Here is a 27811-nt window from a genome sequence, read left to right as displayed (position 1 = left end):
GAAATGATTATTAGTAACTAATGTTTTGAGATTCAGAGTGACTCCTTTTCTGTCTCCTGAAAGTTGAGCCAAAAATTTCTCCACCAGAAGCTTAAAAAGAATCTTTAGTCTTAGGTAAATTCCATTCATTTAAAGCTTGTAAGGAGACAGAGCCTTTGTCAGTGGTTCTCAAACTCTTTTTCTCAGTATCTTTACGGTATTAACAACTACTGAGAATATGTCCAAAGAGTTTTTGTTTATATGGGCTACATAATAGATATGTATCATAAATAGAAAAAAAAAATTTGAATTTGTAGACCCTCTGAAAGGATTTCAGAGACCCTCCAGGATTCACTGCACCACACTTTAAGAACCACTGGGACTGTACAAGGTCAAAAGTGGTCTGGGTTAGAGATAGTCTCTCTTTATCCAAGAGTGACTTGATATCACTTTCAAACCCTCATTGAAATACATCTTTTTCTCTTTGTAAAGTCCACATCTAATAAAACTGCTAACCAATAAGAGTCAATTTGCTGTTTGATGGAACACCTCTTGTCCAAAGGCATATAAACATAAAAAAAATAGCCATGGATTTCTTTGACAGAATGAAAGAACACAGAGCTTCTCTCTCCTCCTGCACTTGCCTTTCCCCGCTTCCCCGTCAATCATATGCTGGTCGTGATTGATAAAACTGATTATGTACCCCAAAACTTTTCTCTCTTAAAATTTTTTAATCTCCACAAAAGCATCCCATTCTTCTCTATCTCCACCCCCCCCAACCCCCCCAGTAAAATACTACACTCCATATGCATTTAAGTCAGCACTTAAATGAGAATCAGCCAATCATAGAAAAAAACAGTACAAAGTAGAGCACGGGTACCAAAATTAAGGTAACTAGACTCTAAAGAGGGGGTCTTATAAGATCTTCTAGAGGAGCATAACTGGTCAAAGTATTTCTTGGGCCACTTATGCAGCGTCTCTCAAGTGCAAGAAGGGACTAGGACAAAAACATTTAGGTATTTCTCCATTATTACTGCAACAAGTTGACCACTTTTCAGATCATTGTGCTTTTAAAAACAAAAATATCACTGTAGGGCTAGTTACAGCAATGCAACTGCTGAGACCCACAACAATCTAATACTGAAATAAAGGACTTCAAGAGCTGGAAAAAAAATCTTATAAGTCATCCTGATTTTAATCTTTAAATTCCTTTCAAAAAATTATTAAAGATAATTCCTAGCCCAATCTTCTGTGCCTCCCTCACCCCCATATACTCCCTGGTACCCTCAACTTTTTAGTAGCTCTTTACAGCCTATCCCCTTCCCACTTTTCCTGGCTTTTTACACTTCACTTCTCACATACATTCCATGATCCAGCTATCATGGCCCCTCACACATAACACTCCAGTCTTGCCTTCCCAATTTGTGGCTATGGATTATACTTCCTCATCACCTCTGCCCCTTGATTGTTTCAGCTCAAATCCCACTTTTTGAAAAGGAACTACTATCTCTGTCTCTCTCTCCTCCCCGCCCCCCCCCCCCCACCTCTATCTCACACCCTCCTAATTATTGACAGGTTGTTATCCTCATTAAAATGTGACCTTCTAAAAGGTACGAACTGGTTTTGCCTTTCTCTGTACTTCCAGTGTTTAAGTCAGTACCTGGCACATAGAAAGCACTTACTACTAAGTGTATATTGCTTGACATCTGCTCCAATTCTCACAGAATAGTCCCTACCTCCAATCTCCAATTCCCAAGTGTGGCTCTCTTTTACTTAAGCTGGACTAAACACTTGCTGGCATTTAACCAATAACACTAAAATATTATCAGCTGTTCTTGGCAATACATAACAATGACCTAGTGATCCTACCACTGGAACACTTCCCAAGGAAATAATTCAAAAGAAAAAAAAATCTCATTTGTACAATGATGCTTATAACTGCAATAATAGTCAAATGCCAACCTTTAATGCCCAATGACTGGGTGAATGCTAAGATAACCAGGGACTTTAATGTACTGTTGTATATTATATTACCATTGCTTCTGTGCATGAAGGCACTTTAATTTTCTCCAATGGGCCCTACCTCTACCAACACAATTTACATTTTCAGATGAGGAGGTAGTTTCTGAGGGTTCCTGTGACTGATAAAGGCATCCAGGCCAACTTCTCCAGCCTTAGCTAAACGGACTTTCCTGAAACAAACTGTTCCTCTGTCCCTTAGGGCCCCAGGGAAGTTTTCTGGCTGGGCAAGACTTGCCAGGGCTCATGTTCTGCCTGCATTAAGAAGCCTTTTGGAACCCAGGGCCAATTCCATACCACAATAAGATATTAGCAGAAAATATTTCCTAAAAAATAAACATGGAAAAAAGTGTCAAAATGAAAAAGAATAAAAAGTAATGCAAATTGATGGATATAGTGATGGATATAAATCAATACACAATGTAGAAAAAGTAATGTTTGTACTGTCCTAACGATAGTTTTTTCTTTTGTTGTTATTGACTTCTTGTGAAGGTGAATAAATATATAAAAAACTCATTTATAATCAGCCACAACTAGCATATTTATCATGATTATTCTGCAACAATGAAGAGAAAGAAAATATTTCTTTTTGAATCACAAGAAAGACTTTGGGAAATATCTTCAATGGAGATTACTTCAACATCAACAACCTAAGAAAACTAGCAAAAACCCAAGACAAAATTATGTTTAGCTAATAAAAAGCATGGCAATATTCAGAGAATCAAAAAAGGTGGGGAAGAGGAAGGGAATGGCCATCGTTGGCCTTGTGAATACTAAGAAAATTAAAAACTCATGTATCTTTTTTGTGAGAATGAGTTGGGGATATTCTAATCACCTTTACTAGTGTTTCACTATAAAGTTAACAAAAGCAAGCTGTTACAATGGCAAGTGTATTCATGTTGAACTAAAGAAAAAATGTGTACTCGAAATACTTCCAATTCTCCAACCTTCAACATTAGAAAGAGTTGAGACACAACCAGCAAAAGGAACAACTTAACTTTCAGGAACCAAGGACAGAAATGGGATACTAAAAAGATTTAGTTTTTGAAATATTTTATCTTATAGTTGAATTGCTTCATATCTTGAAAATTCTTACTGAATCCTCAAGCTATTCTTTTGAAAATACATTTTATAAAATCCTAAATCCTATTTAGACATATTCTAACGATTAAGTGACTATACTTTAATTTCCAGCAAAAAAACATTAAGTAGTGCAGTGGATAGAAAACTGGCCCTGAAGTCAAGAAGACATAAGTTTAAACAAAGCGTCATTTACTTCTGTCTTTCTCAGTTTCCTTAAATGTAAACTAAGGATAATATTAGCACTTCTCTCATAATGCTTGTCAAGAATATATGAGTTAATATTTGTAAAGCACTTAGCATAATAGTGCCTGACACAAAACAAGTGATTAATAAATTCTTGTTCCCCTTTTGCAACTCTTTCCCAGGAGAATGTTAGATTTGAATAAGAACAATACAAATGGTACAATCCATACTTATTTGTGGTTCACCTATTCACCAATAAAATTTATTGTTTTATTTTAAATTCTAAAATCAATACTTGAAGGGCTTTCCTAATTATTTGTGAACATGCAATTAACAATAAAAAATTTAAGTTGTCCTATTGAGGTTGAAGGCCATACATACATCTTGTTTGATCTCTCATACTATAAATATGTCCTTTTCACAGTGTATTTAGTGTCATCTTTTTCATTTTTCTTGTTTCTTTTTTATTGGCAATTTTTCTTGTCTAGTATTACTAAATACAAGAAAACTATGATGTGCCTTACAGAGAAAATATGTGTGTTAGATAAGTTTTGTTTAGGAATTAGCACTATTGGCCATGAAGTTCAATGTTAACGAATCAACGAGCTTCATCCAGAAAAAGGTAAAGAAAATTCCCCAATCTGTACATGAGGCCACCCTGGAAAGTGCTAAGGTAAATGTTGTGATCACAGGCCTGCAGGAACCTAATTCTATATTTCCTAGAGGAGAAAGAGTCCAGTGTTGCTTATAGAGTGTTTGAGATAAATTTGTAAAATATAAGTACCACAGATCAATTGTCCTTCCTTGTCCACATTTCAAAAATAAACTTGCACTTAAAAATTTAAATTGCAAAAGCCATAAATATCAAACTTTAAAATGTTCAGCTCTGACAAGAAAATCTGAATGATGAATTTTCAAACTTACATACCTAAAGGAATTTTAATTTCCCTCTTGAAAGTTAAAGAATAAGTCATTCATTAGAAAAAAAGCTCCTTCTCCAAAAACAAGTCTTCAGAAAGTGTGTTCAAATGAAAATCTTTCCTCAAAAAATTAACAAATAAATCAATTCTGAGTTTCTATGTTATTAATTTCAAGCTTTTTTTTTTTTTTTGCTAAGGCCTGTTTTGGCATCCCACAGTAGTAATTTTCAGTCTGCCTTCAATTTTTAGTATCAAAGTTTATTTCCACCTCTTGACACAAATCTGATTCACTTTCAAAAGATCAAGGATCGGGATAATACATTTAAGTCTTGCTATGTTTTATTTAAAGTTCCTGCTATAGAACTCACTGTCTCTAGTATAAAGACATAAAAACATCATTTTAGCCATAATTTTGTTTAATATGATTTATAAATTATTCACAAGTGCAGGATGTAAACTCTATGTCTGTCTTTCCACTCCAAAATACTAACTTTCTTATTTTCTTCCTGTCATGTTTTCTGTATCTTCTTATTATTAGCCCTTTCTTGACATAATCATTCCAAATATTCCATTTAGGATCTTCAGGATTTATTGCACATGCTTAGAATATACTCTATTCTTGCTTTAGCCTCTTAAAAATCCCTAATTTCCTTCAAATTTCAATTCAAAACCACCTATTTTGAATTTTCCCTCCCCTTATCTTCTAGTATTTCACAAATGAAATTATGTTGTTTATATTATGTAAATACTTATACAGGACTTTTCCCTCTCCTGCCACTACCTTAGAATTGAAATTATATTGATTATATTTTCTATATACTTATATAGGATTTGCTACCTCCCTGAGAATATAAACTCTTTGATAGGTATTATTCTAGTTGTTTTTCAGTCATATTTGACTTTTCATTGTCCTTTCTGGAGTTTTCTTGGCAAAGAAGTGGTTTGGAGTGGTTTGCCATTTCCTTCTCCAGCTCTGAGTCCTCATTTGAACTCAACTCCTCCCAACTCCAGGATCATATTCACTGTGCCTACCTTCCTACTAAGGCCCTTATTTAACAAATGCTTGCACCTATCCTGAGGGTAATGATTGTTTCATTTTTGTCTTGCAAAAATATCTAGCAGAAAGAAGGAACTAAATAAATTTTTGTAGCTTACCGATGGGAGATCCTGGCACATTTATACTGCCATGACATTTAGACTTCCTTCAAAAGTTGCTATTACAGTGGATTGTTTTTCTTTTTTTAAACAAATTTTTATTGATATCTTCCGACTGCACCACCTACTATTCTCACCATATTTTCTTTTTTTTTTTTTTTTTGAAAGTGTGGTCTAATTTGGTATTGGCTAAGAAATAGACTAGTTGATCAGTAGGTTAGGTTCACAGAACAAAATAGTCAATAACTATAGCAATCTAGTATTTGACAAACCCAAAAACCCCAACTTTTGGGATAAGAATGCACTATTTGACAAAAACTGCTGGGAAAATTGGAAATTAGTATGGCAGAAACTAGGTATTGACCCACACTTAACACAATACACACCAAGATAAGGTCAAAATGGGTTCATGATCTAGGCATAAAGAATGAGATTATAAATAAATTAGAAAAACATAGGATAGTTTATCGCTCAGACCTGTGGGGGAGGAAAGAATTTGTGACCAAAGAACTAGAGATCATTATTGATCACAAAATAGAAAATTTTGACGATATCAAGTTAAAAAGCTTTTGTACAAACAAAACTAAAGCACACATGCTTAGAAGGGAAACAATAAACTAGGAAAACGTCTTTAAAGTTAAAGGTTCTGATAAAGGCCTCATTTCCAAAATATATAGGGAATTGACTCAAATTTATAAGAAATCAAGCCATTCCCCAATTGATAACTGGTCAAAGGATATGAACAGACAATTTTCAGATGATGAAACTGAAACTATTTCTACCCATATGAAAAGGTGTTCCAAATCATTATTGATCAGAGAAATGCAAATTAAGACAACTCTGAGAAATCACTACACACCTCTCAGATTGGCTAAGATGACAGGAAAAGATAATAACGAATATTGGAGGGGATGTGGGGAAACTGGGACACTGATACATTGTTGGAGTTGTGAACGGATCCAACCATTCTGGAGAGCAATTTGGAATTATGCTCAAAAAATTAACAAACTGTGCATATCCTTTGTTCCAGCAGTGTTACTACTGGGCTTATATCCCAAAGAGATCTTAAAGAAGGGAAAGGGACCCACATGTGAAAAAATGTTTGTGGCAGCCCTTTTTGTAGTGGATAGAAACTGGAAATTGAATGGATGCCCATCAGTTGGAGAATGGTTGGGTAAATTACATAAATGTTATGAAATATTATTGTTCTGTAAGAAATGACCAGCAGCATGAATACAGAGAGGCTTGGAGAGACTTACATAAACTGATGCTAAGTGAAATGAGCAGAGATCATTATATACTTCAATAACAATACTACATGATAATCAATTCTGATAAAAGTGGCTCTCTTCAACATTGAGAGGATCCAAATCAGTTCCAAGTGATCAATAATGAACAGAACCAGCTACATCCAGCGAAAGAACACTGAGGAATGAGTATGAACCACAACATAGCATTTACATTCTTTCTATTATTGTTTCCTTACATTTTGTTTTTCTTCCCAGGTTATTATTACCTTCTTTCTAAATCTGATTTTTCTTATATAGCAAGACAACTGTATAAATATGTATACATATATTGTATTTAACATATACTTTAACATATTTAACATGTATGGGACTACCTGCCATCTAGGGAAAGAGTGGAGGGAAGGATGGGAAAAGTTGGAACAGAAGTTTTTGCAAGGGTCAATGCTAAAAAATTACCCGTGCACAATGTTTTGTCAATAAAAAGCTATTTTTTCAAAAAAAAAAAAAAGGAAGAAGAAAGAAAGTATGGTCCAGAGAATGCTGGTTTCTGGATCCCTTTTAGAGGGTCTACAAATTCAAAATTAGTTTTTATTTCTAATATGGTAAATATTTATAAACATAACCCACATAAACAAAAAACCCTTTGGAGAAATCCTCAATAATTTTTAACAGTTTAAAAATACTAAGAGCAAAAGTTTGAGAACCACTGTACCTTATAATAGGGAAGAAAAAACAAGAAGTGAAATAAAAGTTGAGCAAACTTAATAAACATTAGAAAAAAGATAGGGGCAGCTAAGTGGGGCAGTGGATAAAGCAACAGCCCTGAAGTAGGAGGACCTAAGTTCAAATCTGATCTCAGACACTTTAACACTTCCTGAGTAATCCTGGGCAAGTCACTTAAGAAAAAAAGATGACATTATAGGGATTATTCCAGGAGATGGTAGGACTATTCCTAGGTGGTATAGTTGATAGAACACTGCATTTAAGTCAGGAAGTGATATCTGAACTCAAGACATTTACTAGCTGTGTGACTGAGCAAGTCACTTAACCCTGTTTGCTTCCATTTCCTCATCTGTAAAATGAGTTGGAGAAAGAATGTTTAGTATCTTTGCCAAGATTGGGAGTTAGACATTAAATGGAACTGACTGGATGTTTTTTCCAAGTTTATGAAACTAGGCCTAAGTCACATGATCCCTATACCCAATTGAGCCTTGGGTTTCAGGAAGTCACATGATCCCTATTCCCAGAGCTGAGATTGGACTTTGGACTGGGGGTGAGTGGGTGGGTGTGTCACATGATCTCTGGAGGGATGAATATTGAATCCTAAAATGCAGGAAATTAGCGAAGTTGCAGGAAGTGATGTGACCCTCCAGGAGGGAGGCAGACAAAATTGGTGACCATTGGTGAAGAATAGTTACATCCTTTTAGTCTATCCAATTAGAAAATTCAGGTTTGCTTTTAAAGCCTAGACAAGGCAGCAGCTGGCCAGGTTCATGATGGGAGTTGGGATAGCTCCCAGGTGTTTCTGGGCCTCTCCCTGCAGGAATTAAATAAATTCTTTCTCTTTGCACCTGACAATGTCTCTGATTAGCTAATTTGGGAAAGGGGTCTAGCACCCCTCCCACATAACATAACTAAACAACTAAACAAGTAAAAACTTGCCTATCTGGATACTCTCTTTGGCAAAGTGACTAACAAATCCCAATGTCCAATGTCCCTATCTCTGATGCTAAGAACCACAATCTTCCTTCTTTTTCCTGTTACCTCTCCATTTTAGCCATATCCAGATCAATTCATACTCCTTCCCAGGTTTAGTTCTCCTCTGTAGAATCCTTGCTGACTGCTACTATTTGGGACAGAGACCTACCCAAATTGACTACTCAGAGATTACTCAAAGAAAGCAGAATTATTAGAATCTCGAGAAGCGGACCCCATCCTGGTCTGTGAGCCACTCCCTTGAAAATGTTCACAATTTTTATACATTTCAAAGAACCGCCCCAAATCCTACCCTCTATATGGTGACTGGTCACATAAGTCTCTATTCCCCTATTTGGTCAGTGGAATGTAGTAGACAAGGCGATGTATAGCTTTCTCACCATGCATCCTCTTTGAACAATGGAATACAGTCCAGGCCTTATCTGAAATCACATGCTTCCTAAACTGAGGCTTTTAAGGTTTTAGCCCTCATCAATATGTACTTGATCTATAAGTTCTTCAACTTTTCCCCCATACATTACCTAGAATATATTTTTCTTTGGGGTCAACAACATGGCTTCATTCAATTTAATAAGCATTTTAGAATCTCTTCTCCTTTTACTATCTATTACTGAAATCTTTATATTTCAATACTAAGCATTGTTTCTTTTCACTCCTTTTCTTCCCCAATTGACAGGGTCCAGGATGTGCTCCTTATTGTCATTTCCAGACCCATGCCATTAAATTCAATAACCTTTTTCTTCCTTCCAATTATATGACCTGTTTCTATCCTCTTTCTTATGACACTATCCTAACCTTAGCTCCTGTTTTAGTTTCCTTCTTTTGATAACTCCTGTCATGCTCTCATGATTTAAATATTTTGATGCTCCTAACAACTTAATTGACCTTCCCTCAACCTTCTCAACTCCCACAAAAAGGAGTCATTTCTTATACCTCACAACTGCCCCCAAATGCTTTCTGCTCCCCAAACTCTGAAAAAAAATGTCCCTGATTACAGTTGCCTGTGCTTCCCCTGTCTATTCCTTCTGATTCTATTTTTTGCCTTATAATAATATGACTGGATTTCTTCTTGCCCTCTCCATAAAGTTGAATGTATCTCCTCACACTTTACTGCCTTGCTTTCATTTTTGACCCTTAGTCAGGTGTGTACTGAAAATGTTTACCTATTTTAAAAAGTACCCGCCCACCTCCTTATGTGCTAGTGACATTTTAAAATTTAATCTATATTAACATTTCCCTTTACTTTTTTTTAGTATAGACAACCAAAACAATAAATCAAGTCCGGATTTGTAGTATTTGCAGTTGAGGTGTGACTGCTCACAGTGAAAATTTAAAAATCATTCAGATTAGAACTGGTTCCAGCACAGCTTGGAACTCAATTCATTTTAACAAGGGATTGTTCTTGACCTATGAACGTCCTGTTCTTTTAAGTTCCAATTCTGTGTTCCCAGCATCAGACCCCAACTGTGCACATTTTTGACTCCCCTCTACTTTAGAACTTTGAGCTCAGATATTAGACAAGAAATTGTGAGCTCAGATATTAGACAAGAAATTGTGTTAACTGGATCCACAGCTTGCAATTTAACCTAGATTGGGCCCTTTTAGCATATGGGAGTGCTTCTATTCAGTTTTAATTGACTATAACACTTAGAAAATAGTAAAAAGCAGCTGCAGGGAAAGCATGCCTGCAGAGAGGTAGGCATAGTACTCTGCTAAGATTAGTTTCCTAAACTGGGGTGGGGAGATGGAGGGAAAGTAGTGAGGTAGACTGGAGGGTTTGTCCTCCTGTCAAGGGAAAAAATTACAGAATGCTTTTAAGTGTAGCTTCCACATAAATACAAACACTCCTCCCCACTCCCAACAAAAACAAAATTCAAATCAAAGTCAATAAAAGTGACATTAATGTGGCAAATCTGACCAGAATAATAATGAATGCAGCAGAATAATTACTTAATATAATTGGGGCAGCTAGGTGAAGTGAATAGAGCACCATAGCTGAAGTCAGGAGGACCCGAGTTTAAATCTGGCCTCAGACACTTAACACTTCCTAGCTGTATGACCCTGGGCAAGTCACTTAACCTCAATTGCTTCAGCAAAACAACAACAAAAACTGTAAGTAAAAAATGGGAAAGGAATAAAAGATACAAGTCTAAATGTTAATTAAGATTATTAAATGAATTCTTAAGTCAAAAAAAATTATACAAATAACAGATTTAAAGAAAATAAATACTTCATCAAATTTATGGGTTGCAGAAATTTACGGAAAACTGTACTGAGATAAAATCATAGCAATAGTGCTATGTTTATATTACCAAAAAAAAAAAAAAAAAAAAAATCAAAGAATTGAGTATGCACTTTAAAGTTAGAAAATAAAAATACAACAAAACATAAAAACCACCAAGGAACCAATGAAAACAACTTAATTCGTTAGTAAAAACCAAGTGCTGTTTAAAATAAAAATTATTCCAACTGATATACATTTCTGTAAGAAATGACCAGCAGGATGATTTCAGAAAGGCTTGGAGAGTCTTACATGAACTGACGCTGAGTGAAATGAGCAGGACCAGGAGATTATATACTTCAACAGCAACACTATATGATGATCAATTCTGATGGACATGGCCCTCTTCAACAATAAGATGAAACAAATCAGCTCCAATAGAACAGTAATGAATTGAACCACCTACACCCAGGGAAAGAACTTGGGGAAATGGGCATGAACCACTACACAGAATTCCCAATCCTTTTATTTTTGTTGCCTGCATTTTTTATTTCCTTCACGGATTAATTGTACACCATTTCAAAGTCCGATTCTTTTTGTACAACAAAATAGCTGTTTGGACTTGTATACATATATTGATTTAACTTATACTTTAACATATTTAACATGTATTGGTCAACCTGCCATCTGGGGGAGAAGAAAAATTGGAACAAAAGGTTTTGCAACTGTCAATGCTGAAAAATTACCCATGCATATATCTTACAAATAAAAAGCTATTAAAAAAATAAAAATAAAAATAAATTAACAAGTTCAGGAATTACAGTAAAGTAAATTACCAGTAAAGTACTTTACCAAGTTCCTCTAAGACACATTCCACCTTTACTCCACTTTTTGGCCAATTTACATGGTTAGTGTACTTCATATAGAGTATTCAAAAGTCATATTACAAAAAAAAAAAATCTATACACAGTGGAAAGAAAAAACTATTGGCTGAGGAGCAAAAAAAAAAAAAAAAAGGTATGATAAAAGCAAACAGATTTTTAAGTAAACACATAAAGGGATATTTAAAAAAATATACCATATCTTCTCCCAAAGGTAATTATTCCAAATTAAAAAGGAAATTCAATAAAACATATATACATCAAGCTATATGATCTCATCAGAAACACATTAGGTAGCTCTTTCATTTCATTACTTTCTATCTTGATATCAAAATGCTATAATAACTATAAATTTTTCACATATGCAAAGACTGAGACTGAAATTTTCAAGACTAAATCCAACCAAAGAAATATAAGTATATAAATATAAAAGGCAAAAGGAAATATCTACAAATACTTTGATTTCTTCCTAATAAGAGACATTAAATACAATGATATGTATATATATATATATATACATATATATATATATATATATATATATATAGTGGTTGAATGTTAAAAGACTGCAATCTGAAATATCTGAAATTAAGGCTAAAAGGGAAAAAAAGTGTTTAAAGAAAATTTATATAATTCTAGCATTAATGTACCCTACTAGAAATGTAAAATGAGTTGTAATGGATTTCCAAAGTATCATAGCAAAAACCCATGTAATATTAATGGAAACAGAATGCTATCACACTTGGCAGATATAAAGTAGATGGCAAGTTAGTTATGGCTGACAACAGGATTAGACTTGAAGCTAGTTTTTATTTTGTGTACTAAGGCAACAAGAAATATTTTGTGATACCCTGAATCATTCACACTTGGAGTCATTAATAATCACTATGGAAATTTAATACATCATGTACCATTATCTGTCTTGTTGGATAAGAGGACAGAGAAACTATGCAAAAACTGCAAAAACACTATCCTCCAAAATTAAATCAATACAAACTTTTTAGACCCAGTAACACAAATGCATAGGTGAACACAATAAAGAAAGAAAAAAAAAAAGTAGAAAATATAATTTAGAATTATTAGAGAAAAGAAGCCTTATACTTATCTATGACAAATACTTTCTTCATCTAAAAAGACATGGCAAGGAATGAATAACATAAAGACAATCAAATTAATTATATCTCAAATGACAGAAAATGACTGCTGATTCACCTGTATAGTCAGGTGATATTGTCAGATATAGTCAGAATATTGTTTTGATAGAACAATGAACCTTTAGGATCAAATAGAAACTTGTTTTGCTTTTTAAAAACCTCCTTCAACTGGTCCTAACCTATATTTCCAGTTTCAATATACTTCTCTTCTTCAAACTAGATTCTAGTCAAACTGGACTTCTCTTTGCTCCTCACAAACTTAACTTTTATCTTACCTGTCTCCCTGATTTTGCACTGGCCATCCCTTTTAACTGAAATATTCTTTCTGCTCACCTCTATCTAACAGAATCCTTCTCCTTTCCAAATTCTGTGCAAGGAGCATTTAGAAGAGAAATTCTTTCTTAATCCCCATAACTCTTAATGTCCTTCCACTTTTACCTAGTATTTACTTTTTATTTCTTTGTATATGTGTTTTCTTTATATTTATTCTATGTATATTTGTATACATTTTTGCTATTCTCTATTAGAATGTAACCTCCTTGTGAAGAGGAATTGTTTTAATTCTTGGTAAATACTCAGTGCTCAGAGCAGTATAGTAATGCACTATTATTGAAGCTTTCTGAGTAGGGCAGGGATATAGTCAGATGTGATTAATTTTGGGAGCTATGTGGAAGGCCCATTGGTGAGGAGAGAGAATGGAAGCAGAGAGACCAAATAAGGCAGCATAGAAATACTTCTTACCTCAGGCGAAGAGGAAACTCTACTTCCTCCTTCCTCTATAGTACTTCACCTCAACAAAAATTTTGTTTTGCTATGGAATGGCATAGGGAACATGGCACAGGATTTGAAATCAGATGAACTGGGTTTAAATCCTAAATCTGTTACTCCTACAATAATGCCTTTGAGTGAATCATTTAATCTTAATCTCATCATATGAAGATGTTGAGTAAGATTACTTCTAATATTCCTTCTGCTCTAAATCTTATGCTCTCTTTCCCATAGAAAGAAAATGGTTAGGCAAAATTTTAAAAAGCCTTCACTTGAATTTTCTACCTCGTTCAAGTTACCATCTCTATCCTTTCATTACCTAACTTCTTGAAAAAGTTGTCTACATCTAGTCTACACTTTCTCACCACACACACTGTATTTTTCAAGATCCTGGCAACATGCTTTCTGTCTCTAACATTATACTAAAATCTGTTTCAAAAGTCAATGATCTGTATGCTTATTTTGTATTTAATTTATACTTTAACATACTTAACATGTATTGGTCAACCTGCTGGGGGGGGGGGGGAGGGGAAGAATTGGAACAAAAGGTTTGGCAGTTGTTAATGCTGTAAAATTACCCATGCATATAATTTGTAAATAAAAAGCTATAAAAAAAAAAAAAAGTCAATGATCTCCTAAGTTAGCACATTCCAAGGTCTTCTTTGAGTCTTCTTCCTCTTAACTCTGAATCCCTGACACTGTTAATCACTTGCTTCTCCAGCTAAAACACTGTTGGTGTTTCATCATAGGAAGAAGGGAACCCTATGCAGGAAAAAAGCTTATTGATGGACTATGGCTATTATCTAAGGATCATCCAGCTAAATTCAGACAGACTCAACATCAGGTTGAATTTCTGATTCATATCTCCTCTCAAAAACCAACAACTTATAGAGAAATAAAGCATTACTTGTTATTTTAAAACAATGAAAGGATAGAAAATAGAAAATAGAAATATCTTTGTACAAACAGCACACATTTTTCCTACCAATAAAAAGGAAACCATGATATTCAGTCTATCATACTGTCCTGATATATTATATGAGGATTAATAAGTGACAAGATAGATGTGACGAAAGATGACTAGATCAAGTATATAAAAAAAAAGAGGCTGTGCTATAGGCAACAAAATTATAAGGGAATTAAGGGATAAGTTTCAAGATATCTGACAAATTGGGAGGAATACTAAGGAGGAAAGCAAATCACTATTAACCAAAAAAGAACAAGAACATATCTTTAATGACCAATGTACAAATTTCTGTCTCTACAAAATCTTTACAAGAATAATTTTATGCATTTATCACAGACAACATCTTTAGTTATAAGTGACTGAAAGACATAGTGAATACAAGATCCCAGCATGTACTTACTGTTTGACTATAAAAATACACTGATTATGTAGAACAAAATACATCTTACTAGAATACAAATGTGATGAATTATTACTATATTATAAAAAGCAGTGAATACAAATAGACATGGGAAGTTGTTATGAACCAGTACTAAAATAAGGAATGAGGAAAAATAATATACAATGACTACAATATAAATTGAAAGAAAAAAAAGGAAACAATGCCATATTTAACAGATACTCAATGACCTTCTGATTACTACTATAAAGAATAGAATAAAACAGTAAGCTGTATGCTCCCTAAAGGTATCTATACAGTGTATGAAGCCAGACGACCTGAGCCTGAATTTTGTTTCTCTCACATACTACTTCTATGTGGCCAAAACACTTCCTCTGTCTGGACCCAAAATTTCCTCATCTGTAAAGTGAGGGAGCTATACTGGCTAAATTCTAAACATATGACCCTATATCTAGTAAAGAGGTCAAATCAAAGAAGATTCCCTTATAGATGGTAGGAACCTTCAGGTGCTATTCTTTAGGCATGACATTACCAATTACATCAAACATTGGAATACTTCAAAGCCTCCTAAATAAGATTCATTACATTCAAAAGAGTTCTATACAGGGAAATTGCAAAGGGAAAATCAAGATGATTAAGCCCATTTTCAGACTAGATTATGCAATTGAACAAATAACCCACAATGATACCTGTCTTTATCATGGATATATATTATTTGGTGACAATGAAGTGGGCCCAAAAATGAATATGAGAAAAAGATGATCAGAATTGCTTTGGAGAAACTAATTATTTCAGTTATTCCAAGAACCAAAGAGCCATCAATATTTTCCCAATGATGTTGAAGACTATGAGTCATGGAATACAAATCTCCAAAAAATTAAAGTTACATACTGCCCCAAGGAAAATAGAGAAACACACATGTGGTAGGCATGAGAGGGCTGTAGTATATAACCTACAGAGAATTGTGTAGATCAGCAGCATAAAGTTGTCATCACAAGGATGTATGATGAAAAAAGAGTCACACATTTTTCATTGTCTGACAAACCCATAACTCACATTATCTTCTCTTCTATTCCTATGTACAAGTAGTTGACCTAGATCTACTACACATTTATACTATTTAACAAGTAGCTGACTAGATCTACCATACATTTATACTATTTAATCTTAAATAAGCCCTTGAGATAATCATTTTATTCTCCCCAAACTTTCTCATTACCCTAAAACCTTTTTTAAACCTTTTCTTTAAAATCTCCTATCCTATTCTTTTCCCCTGATAGATCTGTTTCATACTTTACCAGAAAACAGAGCCATAGGATTTGAAAAAACGACCCTTTAACATATCATACTATATTTCTCTTCCTTTTTGCAGCCAAATTCCTAGAAAATTGTTATCTTTACCCAATGCCTCCACTTTTTCTTCTCCTCACTTTTAAGGCTTTCTATTCTAATTTCGTACTCCACCATTGTCATTAGAAAAAGAGTTAAAGATTTCAGCTCTACACAGAATAGTTTAATTGTCAGATCTATAGAGAAAGGAAGAATTTATGACCAAACAAGAGAGGGAGAGTATTATGAAATGCAAAAGGGATAATTTTTATTAAATTAAAAAGATATTTCACAAACAAAATCAATGCAACTAAGATTAGAAAGGAAGGGAAATATATATATATGACATAGTCATTTGGGGGGGGGGCGGCCTTTTTGTTGAGGCAATTAGGGTTAAGTGACTTGCCCAGGGTCACAGAGCTAGGAAGTGTTAAGTATCTGAGGTCATATTTGAACTCAGGTTTTCCTGACTTCAGGGGTGGTGTTTTATAAGTTTACCACCTAGCTGCCCCAGGGAAACAATTTTTACCACAAGTATATAAAGATAATGGCCTCATTTCTTAGATAAAGAACAGAATCAAATTTATAATACAAGTCATTCCTAATGTGATAAATGGTCAAAGGATATAAACAGGTAATTTTCATATGAAGATATCAAAGCTATCTAAAATCATATGAGAAAATGCTTTCAATCACAACTGATTAGAGAAATGCGAATTAAAATAAATTATGGTAAATGAATGCATTGGAATATTATTGTGCTGTAAGAAATGATGAGCAATGTTTTTTCCCTTTTATTCAGATTTTTCTTGCACAAAATGACAAATATGGAAATATGTTTAAAAGCAATCCATATATATATAGCCTAAATTAGATTGCTTGCTATCTTAGGGAGGGGGGAGGATGTAGAGTAGGGAAGGAGAAAAATTTGAAACCCAAGGTCTTACTGAATACTGAAAACTATCTTTGCATATATTTGGAAAAATAAAATACTACTGAGGAAAAAAAAAAAATGAACAAGCAATTTCCAAAAAACCTAAAAAAACTTAACATGAATTGTTGATGAGTGAAGTAAACAGAACAAGGAGAACATTGTACATAGTAACAGCAACACTGCAATGATCAACTTTGATAGCTTTAGCTCTCCTCAGGAATACAATGATAAAATATATTATCAAAAGATCAAAATGCTATTCACAAACAGAAAAAGAACGATGGAGTCTGAGAATGCAGATTGAAGCATATTTTTACTTTTTTTTTCTTTCTTGTGACTTTTCCCTGTTGTTCTTAGTCTTCTTTCACAACTATTGTGAAAATGTTTAACATGAGTGTACATAATAGCCTATATGATGATTGCCTACTGCCTTGGAGAATGAGGAAGAAAAATTTGGAACTCAAAATCTTTAAAAAATTAATGTTGAAAATTATCTTTCCATGCAATTAGAAAAAACAAAATATTATTTACTATTTAAATAAGTACTATTTATTAAAAAAAAAAACCAAGAATTCTTGTTCTAGATATCTTCAGCTACAAATACAATTTCTATATGGATGACTGTATATACTAAGCTGTATTCTGCATCTACAATTGCCTTCTGATTATATATTTCCATCTGAATGTCTCATAGCCACTTGAAACTTGTTCCAGATAGAACTCTATTTTGAAATTATTGTCCCACAAAACTTATCTTTTCAAGGGCATATCACTTTTCTGATCACCCAGGTTCAAAAAATTTAGTTCTCCTCCACTCTTTTCTCTCTTACCCCCAATTTCCAATTAGCTGCCAAGTCTTATCAATTATACTTCCATAACATCTTATACATCAATTCCTTTCTCTCCACTAGTACTACAACCACCTTATTTCAGGTTCTTATCATCTCTCACATGAGTACTACAACAAAATTCCTTATTGGTTTCTCTAAAAATGATAAATGTTGGAGAGGATGTAGGAAAACTGGAATACTAATGCATTGTTGGAGTAGTGAACAGATCCAATCATTCTGAAAAGCAATTCAGAACTGCCCATACTGCATACCCTTTGATCCAGCAATAGCACTATTAGGTCTATATCCCAAAGAGACCATAAAAAAGGGGAAAGGACCCACATGTATAGAAAATGTTTATACAAGTTCTCTTGTGGTAGCAAAGAACTGGAAATCAAGGGGGATACCCATCAATTGGGGAGTGGCTGACCAAACTGTGGTATATGAATATAATGTAGTATTACTGGTTCTACAAGAAATGATGAGCAGGCAAATTTCAGAAAATCCTAGAAAGACCTACATGAATTGAGGCCGAGTGAAGTGAGCAGAACCAGGAAAACACTACATATATACATATATACATATATATATAACACACCAGGATTGTGAGTTTGATTAACTTTAATAGATTTTGTTTTTTGGTTATTTTTTTTTTTCTTCTTTGTGGTTTCCCCCTTTCAACATGACTAATGTAGAAATGTTTAACATAATCATACATGTACAATCTATATACGATTGCTTGCTGTCTTGAGGAAGGATAAAGGAATGGAGGAATGGGTAAAGGGCCTAGTATTAGAGAAAACAAACTCTAAATATGTAAAAAGTTATTCATAAAAATTGCACATGTTTAAACCTACACTGGATTTACTTGCTGTCTAGGGAAGAGGATAGGAGGAAGGGAGAGAGAAAATTTGGAACACAAGGTTTTACAAGTGTGAATGTTGAAAACTGTCTCTGCATGTATTGTGAAAATAAAATTATTAAAATTGTTTTTACTTTCAACTGAAGAAAAATAAAATATATAAAAACAAAAAAAGGGCTATTCATAATAGCAGTGACAGTGTCAACTATAACAGGAAAGTCGTAGGGAGAGAGGTATTTATCAACTGGGAAATGGCTGAAGTTATGGCACTATTAATGTGATTGACTACTACTGTGCTGAAAACAAATGATGCAAAGAATAGTTTCAGAGAAATCAGGGAGTTGTATGAACTGATGCAAACAGGTGAAAAGAACCATAAAAACAATTTACACAACAGCAATATTGTAAAGACAAGCTTTGAAAGATTTAGGAACATGGTAATTAACCATGTTACTAGAGAACCCAGGATGAAACATGCTACCCACTTTCAGATAGAGAAATGAAAGATAATATAGAGCTGAGACATTTTGGAGAGGTATATGGCCAATGCAGAAATTTATTTTGTTTAATTATATTTACTTGTAACAGGAGATTTGTTTTTCTTTCATATCTTTCTCTCTCCCAAATGAGAACAAAGAGAAGGTAAATTTTTCAATATTAAAAATAAATGAAATTTAATTTTAAAAATAAAAATAAATATTACTGAGTTTTGATCATTTCCTTTTTAAATCAGTAGTAAAAATTTTGTTTGCAAAGCTTCAAATTTTCAGACTATGAGAACTGTCTTACCTGTGGTATATCATTAGAGATAGCATTCTTGTTGCAACTATGTTATTCTTTTCAAACACAAATCAAGAATATTAAGACCTAAAAAACTACAGTCGATTGTGCTTGGCCAGTGAAAACTATACTAGAAATCAAAGAATAATGTTCATATATATTTAAGTACAAAAAATGTTTCTATAGCAACTTTTTTTGTGGAGGCAAAAAACTAAAACTTAATTCCCCATCGACTGGATTAGGAAAAATTTGTGGTTTATAAATGTAATGATACTCTTATGTCATAAGAAATAATGAATTTCAGACACACCTGCGAAACGCGTACGAATTGACTGCAGAAAGAAGTAAGCAGAAATAAAACAATTTCCCCAATAATATTGTAAAACCCTAACAATTCTGAAGGACTTAAAAACTCTAATCAACATTGTACATAGCAACAGCAATATTATACAATGATCAATTCTGATGTATGTGGCTCACTTCAACAATGAGATGATTCAGACCAGTTCCAATGGTCTTGTGATCAAAAGAGCCATCTACACCAAGAGAGAGGACTGTGGGAACTGAATGTGGTTCACAACATGGCATTCACACTCTTTTTGTTGTTGTATGCTTGCATTTTACTTTCTTCATCATTTTCTTTTCTGGTTTGATTTGATTTTTCTTACACAGCAAGGTAATTGTATAAATATGTAGGCATATGTTGGATTTAACATGTATTTCTATCATGCTTAACATATATTGGACTACTTGCTATCTAGGAGAGGGAGGTGGGAGAAGGGGGGGAACTATAACACAAGGTTTTGCAAGGGCTAATGTTGCAGAATTATTTATGGATGTTTTGAAAAATAAAAAGCTTTAATTAAAAAAAAAAGAATTTAAAAAACACCAAACTCGGATCAATCCCATGATGGATGACTCCAGAACAAAGTGATCACAAAACTCCTCAATGTGGCCCTAACCAAATTAAAATATAATTGGAAAATGTTTAATAAAATAAACTATAGTACAACATATATATCAACTTGTGGTTTTCTAAGTCAATATGTAGCATACAAGAATCCCTTTCTGAGTATGATGCTGCCACTGCTCCACAGAACAAAGGATGAAACATGTTACCCACCTTTTGATAAAGAAATAAAGGACAAAAGGTAGAGAATGACATTTTCAAACAAGGCAAATATATAAGTGGATTTGTTATATTTGATTGGGCTTATTCATAATAAGATTGCTTTTTGTTTTGTTTTGTTTTGAACTGAGGGAGAGCTAAATATACTGTTGGCTTAAAAAAAAGAAAAAAGTCATTGAAATATTTTTTAATGCACAGAAAATAAAGTTTAAAAGGAAATATACAAGACAGCTCTGAAAGAAAAATGGTGATTTTATAGATACATATGTTTTTTAAGCAAGATGTATGAGATTTATGGTTTTAGTAATTGTTTTCTATTATACTCTGCATATGGAAATATTCTTTTTTATGTTAAGTTCAAAAAAAAAATTTTAGATTTAATTCATTACTCTAACCTGCATGGATCATTTTCAATCTAAACTATTCTCCATTCCAATTATCTCTACCAGTCTTATATCTATAGGCCTGGTCAGTAAATATTAATCCTGCTTTCCCAGGTCCAAAATATTTTGTAGCTCATAAGTGACTTGTTTCCCTTTAATAGTTAGCCAAGAGATCCAATTCCTTCAAAGCAAAAACATTTAAATGAAGAGGCATGGTAATTAAGTAGCATAGCAAAAACACATTTTCCTCCTAAACTCTCGATATATTCTCCCACAAAAACACATTAGTGGGAAGAGTAAACATACATAAGAAACAAGCAATCGGGGTATACATATGAAGTAACACATGTGGGACCCAGGACACATGAATGAAAGGATATACATAGGGAATACATGTAGTTAAGGTAGACCTATGTGCAGAAGCAATTCATGCATAATTCATGCAATACTTCAGTCATTTAATGCCATTTAATGTTATTACCATACTACTACAGCTGGACTGCTCTTAGGCCTCACAGCTTCTTGACACATTGTTCTGCCAGACATCACTATGCTGGACAAAGAGTCATCACTAGAAAATCCTCTGCTAGATGTACTGTCTTAAAAATTTTGGCTCAGCTGAAATCCTTGGCTGTGACTCTGAGCAAGTTATCCCCCCGCCCCTTAGTTATAACTTCCTTATCTATAAAATGGGAATGACAATTATAGCATCAATATCATAAAGGCCATCAGTGGGATCAAATGGAATAATATATATATAGTGCTTTACAAATCTTAGAATCTCACACAAATGTTACCTATTATTAATGCTAAACATGTTATCAAAGGGAAAGCTAGTATTTCTACCAAAGTTGTTTTTTTTTTTGGTTTTTTGTTTTTTTTAAATAACCCCAAACCCAACTAGAACAAGCAAAAAGCTTTTCCCTCAGGTTCTTATTCACTTGTAGTCTTGGATCTGAAACTTTTTGCTTTTCCAATAGGCTAATTCTCTACCACAAATACCATCTACAGCTAGCTATAGCCTTCAGTCTTAGTCTTTACTTTGGTTTGAGGTCATCAGTCACAGACTTTGCTGTGGTAAGCATTACATAATACCTCCCAAATGTTCATTTCTAGAGGCTAAAATATAGATTGAGAAATGTTTATTCTCTAGGTTGTGAAGATCCAGAACCTCTTGATGATGAGTGGGCAGAAAAAGAACCCACTACTAAGCTAAGCCCAAAGAGGTAAATCAGTCTTTTCTACCAGCCTAAATAGCATTAATGAAAATACACTATCAAAAACAATAATAATAATAATTATAATTATAATTTTTAAAAAAAGAAAATACACAATCATCTTCTTTGCTTCTGGATTCTAAGGACTTCAGGACCTTTTCATTTGACTAGCAGGAAAACATCCTAAATGTATCATCTCCCAGTATTGCACACAAGACCCTTGAAAGAAATATATCCCATGTGCTAAGCACTATGTTTAATCTTTTTTTTTTTTCATTTATTCTTTCAAAATTACTAAGGGTAAAAGCCTCATTTGAAATGAAGTATTGGTGTTACTTGTAACATATGGTAAAAATGACAATTAAGGAATGATATAAAGAAAAATAATAACTCTACTTGCAGGATTAAAAAAAGCAAAGTATCTATAGAAATATAATGTGTATGAAGATCTATGATCTCAATTAATTTAGAAATTATAATGTTGACATTTGTTACTACAAAAGAAGTAGTTTAAAATGTTCGTTTGATTACATACATGCCACATGTTGTTTGAAATCAATGCAAGCAAAGGTTACTACTTTGCAGGACTATTAAGGAACTTTTAATAAAATTTATATGGAAAATTGTATTAGACTCCGTACAAGAGGGTTCATCAATGTCAAGGCTTAAGAGAATTACTCTAGTTTTTAAAAATTGGCTTTTGTGAAATCTAGATATATTGCATACTTCACAGAAAATTAGTTACATCAAGAAATGAGTGAGAAGCTAATACAGGTTTCAATGACTCAATTTTATAAATGGGAGTCCATTAAAAGGGAGATCTGGAAAACTGTCACATGATATAGAGGCAAACAAAGGAAAATATGTTATTAGAAAACATTTTAGGTTTCTTCTAAGTACTTCCAAGAATATTTGATAACTATATTTTAAAAAACTGAGTTCTCTTAAAAATCTATTTGCCACAGACAAAATATGATCAATGTGGTATTATGACATTTAAATAAGTTAATAGACTTTTCTCGTGACAGTAAATTGAAACAGAATATTACATAAATTTCAACCTGAAATTTTCCAACATTTTTGCAGCAGGTGAATGAAAGTTCTTTAGTCTGTCAAAGTGATACAAATTATGCTAGTTTGTAACACCTTTTATGTAGAAACATTTTTTATGCTATAACTTAAGGCTATCCTCACATTAATTACCACAGTTATTTTGTAAATAATAAACATAAAAAATTACAAAAGTGAATAAATTCTTAACTTTACTTGAATACAAGCAAAGAAAATAATTGTTTTTAATGGAAAGTGAGAAAGCACGTCATCTAAAAAAAAAAGACAGCTTTCTTTGCAAAGATGTGGTTATGCTTATGAAACACTGCTCATGTCATCTTGTTTGATACACTGGTTAGTTTTGCAGAACTGCAATTTACCCTTCTATATTTTTTGTTACGAGAGACGGCTCTCTAGGAAGGGTAGGAAGGAATGATACACATGAAAAGGAGTTCATTCTCTATAAAGTAAAAGATAAAATATCAAATGGGGAAAAGGTGAATGTCCCACCAAAAACTTTTTGCTTTTTTAGTTCCAGAACATAAGATAAGATTTTCAGATTCTTATGAAAGTTCAATTATTTGCTTTGGAGAAAAGTAAAAACATTTCCTTAATAACCAGTTCTATGTCTTCGTTAGGTCATCAGTGAATCAATTTACCAATGATTATATCAAACAATGATGAAGACACAAAGGTACTTTGGTGATAAGATAGAATTTATTAAACCACCAACCACACACTAGGATATAATAATGCCATCATTGGGAAAAAAAAAAAAAAAAGGAAAATCAAAACAAAAGCCTCCCTTTTCCACATACTAGGTTGGCTACATCTGCTTGATATTAGGTCAGAAGAATAACCAAACATCAAAATGCAGTTTTCCAAAAATTTAACAAGCATCTGCCAACTGCAAAGAATCTAAAATTAAGAGATGTTCTTCATACAGTAATAAAATTAAATATACTCAATATATACTCAATACTTAGAACAATTGACTAATTTTGTCCTCTGAGAATTATTACTGTTTGCAGTACTGAGGTGACAAGGATTAAAGGCCAAACATATATCATACCATGTATTGTTTTCTTCTCCTTCTCCCAATATTTTTAATACAAAGAAAAATCTAGTTTAAAATAGCTAGGGCAGTTTTAAAGGAAAAAAACAATGTCATACAAGGTAAAAATTCAGTTTAAGGAAGGGGAATACCTTTGCTAGGTAAATCTTTCAAACTCCAACTGGCTAGGCTATTTTCTCTTGCTGTACTAAGTCAAATAGAAAAGAGGGCATTCCCCAAAAATGCAGGTACAGTTGTGCACTATCAACAGTTATGATAGACTATTAGTATGAGAAAGAAGGAATAGAAATTATGACCAATGGGTCGTTCCCATGATAGTCTTATCTTTGACCTATAGAAACTTAACTTATCCAATCCCAGTTCTAGTACCTGGTCTTTCTACAAGAAACCAGAAATGATATCTCAACCTTTGCAAAGGGAGACTCTGATTTATTCTGAGGATTCATTCCTGTTAGGAAAATACAAGTTATTTCAACAAAAAGGAAATTGTTTTTATTTCAAATTAAAGGCCTTTGTTCTGGGTGGGACAATTCACATTTAAGATGCATTCATAACCCACATTGAAAGGTGGCAGACTATACAATGGGAAAGTCAACTTTAACTTTACTTAAAATGTATCAATAGAAATTATTTAAATAGCAGGACATTTCCTGAACCCAACCTCTGTAAATATATATATATATATATTTACATATACATACATAAATATGTGTATATATATATATATATACATACACACACATATATATATATATAGATAGATAGATATAATATATAGATATTAGATAGTTTCCTTCATTGCTTTCAAGTTGAAAGCAATGAAGGAAACTATCTAATATCACTGTGAAAGTACATCTGTTTGTATTTTGAATTTATCTATTTCTACCAGAAAAGCAAAGCTTTAAACTTTGATAGTACAGTATCAACACTGCCTGATGTACTTTACCCATATTTTGTTGTCTTTGGGCACTATTGTCTGTTTACATTAGTCACTGTGTATTGCTTTGGTTGTTTTCTTAATGTCTGCATTTTTCTATGTTTCTTTCAATCCTTATATTCCAATTATAATTCAAATACCACAGTTTGTCCAACTATGGCCACATTATTTCTAACTTTTTTTCTTGTCATCACAGAATATTACTATAAATATTTCTGCATATATAGACCTTCTTATTCCCTTGTCATTACATCATAAGGGTATAAATCCAATAAGGAGATCTCTGGTTCAAAGGATATAAAGGGTATGCATCATTTAGCAAATTTTCATAATTTCAAATTTTCTAGGCTATTAGACCAACTCATATTTCCATTAGCAATGATATGATAGGCCTGTCTTCCTAACTTTTTTCCAACAATAAATTTTATTTTATTTAAAGGTAATTATTTAAAGAAAATGATTGATTAAAGATAAAGATCTCTATTTTAAAGAGCTGTATATATATGTTCCTCCTCTGAACTTCCATAGTATATACTTCTCTTATCTTGTTAATATCTGCATTATAGCTTTTTGTGTTTCTGTATGTGGGTATAATAAACACATACACACACACATCTTAATTCTCCTTACTAGACTACAAGTTCTCTAAGTACAGAACTGTCTCTCATTATTTGAGGCAACTTGGCCAGCAGTGGAGTTTACCATAAGTAAAAGTTTATTATAAACATTTTAAAAAATAATGTGGCTTCTATATTATTATAAAATCAATCCCTCTCCATCTTGGTTTCTGATTCCTTGGTCTTGATCTCTTCTGTTTTGAACTATGAAACTGTACTATATATAAAGCATCTCTAACAACTGTCCTAATTCTCTCTTACCTAGCAAAGAAATTCTTCCATCAGCAACTTTTGCTCAAAGATTCAAACTCTGAAACTTTTAAAATCTGAATATCAGTGAGGAGGGAAAAGATTGTCAATTTCTAACTCTGGGCTTATTGTAGCTGTAATTTAAGTCAACTGCTAATAAACATAGATTCATGCTATCAGTTAAAAGGGTCCTTAGAGATCTGGTTCGTCTTTATTGTACAGATAAGGAAAATGAAATTCAGATATTGGCCAAAGTGACAGAGAGGAGGCTAGAATCCAGTTTTCCTAGTCATAATTGTTAATTCTGGAGGAAAAAAATAAACATTATATGCTGCTTTTTAAGATACAGAAATAAAAATTATGATAAATATAGATATATCAATAATTAGTTTATGTTACTGCTGAGGCTGTTAACAACCAAGCTTTTTAAATTTTTAAAATCAGACCCACTGGTGCCATTTTTAGCAACTGCTTCTATCCATAAATTATTTTTAGCATGAAACAGTGGAGTTTTTCTTCTTCTTGTATGTGTTGTACCAAATGAAAAACAAAAATTCAAAATGTATTAAATTTCAGTTAATAGAGAAGCAAAATATATTTTGCTTAAAAAGACAATGAAGTGTCACTGTTTTTCAAACATCTATTTTGAAAATCTTTCCATCAATTCAGAAGACATCCAAAATTATGTCTGCATATATGTGTATAAATGTGTGTGGACATATACATAAACAACAAATTCAAGATCCGTTAGCAGTACTGAAAATCCAGATCTAGATATATATATATATATAGTACATTATAATAAAATTTTATTCTAGATATTTAATATCTTGGACAAATCTTATTCAAATCCAGGAGTACAGAATTAAAATTACAGTCATAATTTTACAAAATAAGTAGGATATAGATAAATGAAATGGTTTGGCTTATATTCCGGAGAAAAAATAGTATTTTATAACATCTTTCTAGATAATGTTTAATGGGCAACAATAATAAAAACAAAGTCTAATAGCAGCATAAATTTTAAAATAATCATGCTGCTACAAAAATAAAAAAATCATACCACCAGAAGTGATGTGGGATAATAGAGTCAAAACCCACCCAAATCATAGACATAAAAACTGAGGCCCAAAGAAATGTGATTTACACAACTGGTACATGTCAGAGATGTTTGAGAACTGAGAACTGAGAACTCACCAGTACTCTTAAGGTCTGCTCCATATTTACTACCCCATGCTACCTCATTTAATTTGCTTAGGATAAAGTAATTTCATATACACTTTTAAAAATAATTAAAAATGTTCAGTTTCATATACAATCTTTTTTCTTTATCTTCTTTGCATAGTTAAATGTTCACGCATGTTAAACCAATAATAAATTAGACAATTTGTTCAAAATTACACAGACCATAGAATTTAGAAGTAGAAGGGATAAAATAACTCCATCTCTCATTTTATAGATGAAAGATTTTGGCCCAGGGAAAGGGATTTGCCTAGAGCTGAAATTCAAACCCAAATGTAAGATCTGTGTTCACTGTATAAGATTTCTCTATTGTTAGTGGTATTGGCAACATAAATAGATTTCTGTAAGTGTCTGTGTTTCAAAAGTAGAAAAAAATATTTAGAAAATGTCACCTGTACTTTAACTGAAATTACTTAAAACACTAAAAAAATTACTAAATTTTTAAACTTTAGAAAATTTTTTAATTATGACTTTCTTACAT

General features: G+C 32.9%; 1 protein-coding gene across 2 annotated transcripts in view; it reads right to left on the bottom strand.

Moving 5' to 3' along the window:
• Positions 1-27811, bottom strand: part of RNF216 (ring finger protein 216) — a 164441-nt gene that overhangs the window by 116162 nt on the left and 20468 nt on the right. The gene's annotated exons all lie outside the window — the stretch shown is intronic.

This window comes from Sarcophilus harrisii, chromosome 1 (assembly GCF_902635505.1).
Source record: "Sarcophilus harrisii chromosome 1, mSarHar1.11, whole genome shotgun sequence".
NCBI classification, from domain to species: domain Eukaryota; kingdom Metazoa; phylum Chordata; class Mammalia; order Dasyuromorphia; family Dasyuridae; genus Sarcophilus; species Sarcophilus harrisii.
Note: the sequence above shows the minus strand (reverse complement) of the source record. Positions and strands in the feature narration are given on the sequence as shown.